Here is a 3,161-nt window from a genome sequence, read left to right as displayed (position 1 = left end):
CCGGAAATCGTGGATTTTACACTCTCTAATGCTGTTATTATCAAAGACTATATACAGTTTTTGGTTATTATCGATTTGCGCAGAAAACGGTATAGTGTTTACACCAAAGACTATTTACGAAAGACCGGAAAGTCGAGGAAAATTCTGTGAGTAATGCGGCGTTGGCGCAATAGATGGCGATAGTAAGCATCTTGTGACGTCATCTCATACCGTCTGTTTACAAAGAAGTGCGAAAATTGTTATGACAGTTCCGACATTGCCAGGAAAGTCTTATCCTTGTTCTGCTTGTATATAGCAAAAAGAAGAGAATAAACAACATATTTCATATTTTTTTCCGAGGAAAAAGAAAGGCTTGTAATTCTTTTTTTTTTTATAACCTAAGATATGTGATGTTCAGATTGACATAAGCAAGATATAAATTGGATCACAAGAAATTACTTTGATTGGTAAAGGTGTCAAGTCGTGACGCCCGTTTTAAAAAGTAGAGGCAAAAATATACTTATTATTATAGTGCAAGCCTTAATATACAATTTGACGTAAGCTGACGATAGATTTGCCATCAATAGAGTAAAAAAAAAATGTGTCAGGTTGATTTTGAGTTAGATTATAGTTATCACCCAAATCAACTCGCACACACACACACACACACACACACACACACACACACACACACACACACACACACACACACACACACACACACACACACACACACATATATATATATATTTATATATATTGATTGATTGATTGATTGATTGACTGAACAATGATCATTACTTGGTAGATCTGTATAGTAGGAACAAACAGAAAAAATAGAAAAGTAAAATAAGCTCATATATTTACAGGACAACGACGGGTGGCCTGTTTCGAGCTCCTAGCCAGAGTAGACAAGGTGTAGCAGATGCATCCCAGGCAGCTCCTAGGAAAGGGGGCTAGGGGACAGTCCCCTAATCAAACAAAAACTTTTTAATGAGGAAATTAATCTCAAAATCATGCGGTCGCAATGCGAAGAATTGAAGTAAAAATGTGTATTTCGGACATTTATTTGTAAAGGTTTTGTTATTATTCTAATAAAGATATTGTAATAATTTTCTTTAATTTATCATACTCAATTTCTATGTATTGATGCATGTTTGGCAACATAATTATATACATTATATGTCGCTTATGTTATGTGACTGTAGGCCTATAGGTTGGTTGTGCCACGTGGTTTAATGTGTCCCATATATGGCATGTTATATACACCGTATGTATGCCGTGCATGTATGAACTACCAATTTACAGTTGTTAACCAGCCCTAAATTGCCGAATGGGTAGTTTCTGGCTGGGAGGGGCGAAAGAATTATATGGAAACAAAATAACTGATACTACAGAGTCATGATACGATATGAGTTATATATACATATAAATTTATTAGTAAATAAGCTATTCACAACCCCCTCTGAATAAGTCTGAACTGACCAAGAACATGAGTCCGAGTGAGCACACTCCCATCCACTGAACGACGTCGGACGCTTAGTTAAGTGTCGAGTCAACAGATGGCGCTGGTGGACGACCGGGAGCTCACATTTTTTAGAATGCATTAGATAGAATGTTTCCTGTATTTCGTATATATTCTGTGGTTTACAAAGACTATATACGAAAATCCCGGATGCACCGCCATGCTGGAGGCATTCAGATTAAACAAACAAGACAAACCCAAAACAGCCGAATTTCTGTTATAAAACCTGAATTTCACGATGACAGAATCCAACAAAACGTTGGAAAAGTGAGCAGAAACTACATAATGACCTTGAACATATCGAGAAGGCCATATTGGAGGCATTGCGAAAATGCGGTCAGATGCTGCATAAAAATACAGGGAAGGTCTTAGACCAAATGTAAAGGAAAGATATCAGAAAAAAATGCATAATCAGTGGTATAGATCCGTATTGACTCAAATTTGTCAGCTGACTGGAACGGGCTACCAAAGATAACATACTAAACTTTGTAAATTATCTATCATTTACACCAAGCCCATACTCAACCGGAGGTCTGAAGTGATAATGTACAACTTTTATTCCTGCAAAGAGCAGGGGAAAAAAAGTTTCTAAAGGCCATTTTTTCCTGAAAAAATCGTAATTTCTGTTTCTAGCTACTCTGCTACGTTGATAAAACCATATTGTACCCTGAGAGTGATTACCATTTCACTGGTATCAGGATAAATGCAGGATGTGATGGTAAAATTTAGTATTTTAGTTGTTGGCCTAGCTTCGGCCTTTTAACAGTTTGCTTCTTTCCTCTCCTCTGATTCACTTAATGTTGTCGAAGAGAATATTTGAAAATGAGTTGAGGTGATCCTGATATTATCCAACCACGATTCTCCTTGATTTCGAATTGTTTTTGGCAATCTATTGGATTTTAAATGAGACTATTTCTCCGGTTATGCCATCCATAAACACGGCAGTAATTCACCATTATCGATTAAAAAATCTACAGAAATTAAAGAAGCAAATGGAAGGAATGCATGACGCCTTACTGATGACGTCACGTGGAAACACTATAGAAGAAAACTCACAATGTGTTCTATTACTTAGTAAGCTCAGTTTCCTTAATCTAGGAGTTTCATTTCCAATAATACCAGCATTTCTGTTCTATGATATCATGTTCTTCCAAGCTGACCCATTACCTCCGTATCTTTTTTGTTATACCATACATCATTTCCCCCTGGTATTCGGTTGTAATATATATATATATATATATATATATATATATATATATATATATATATATATATATATATATCTTTCTCATTTTCATCTTTCTAAGATCTCGTTTCCTCTGCCTTCCGCAAAACACGCTTTCTTTGTTAAATCGCACATTAACAACGTTAAATTTACGATCCGAAATCACGAAATCTATTTTATTCTTAATATCGCCATTTCGGGAACGCCATGTCCATTTACGCCCTAACCTTTTTTGAAAGAAAGTATTCATCACTCTTAAGCACCATTTTCATGCAAATGCAACATATAAATCACTCCCAGCGTCTCCGCTCGAGCGCCAAAGCCTCATACGCAGTTTTCTCCAGCTGTACGTTGTCCAGAATGATTTGAATTTTTATATAACAGGATACTATTATCAAAGTATATCAAAGTATACAACGTTTGAACTGGACA

Source organism: Penaeus vannamei, unplaced genomic scaffold (genome assembly GCF_042767895.1).
Source record: "Penaeus vannamei isolate JL-2024 unplaced genomic scaffold, ASM4276789v1 unanchor198, whole genome shotgun sequence".
NCBI classification, from domain to species: domain Eukaryota; kingdom Metazoa; phylum Arthropoda; class Malacostraca; order Decapoda; family Penaeidae; genus Penaeus; species Penaeus vannamei.
Note: the sequence above shows the minus strand (reverse complement) of the source record.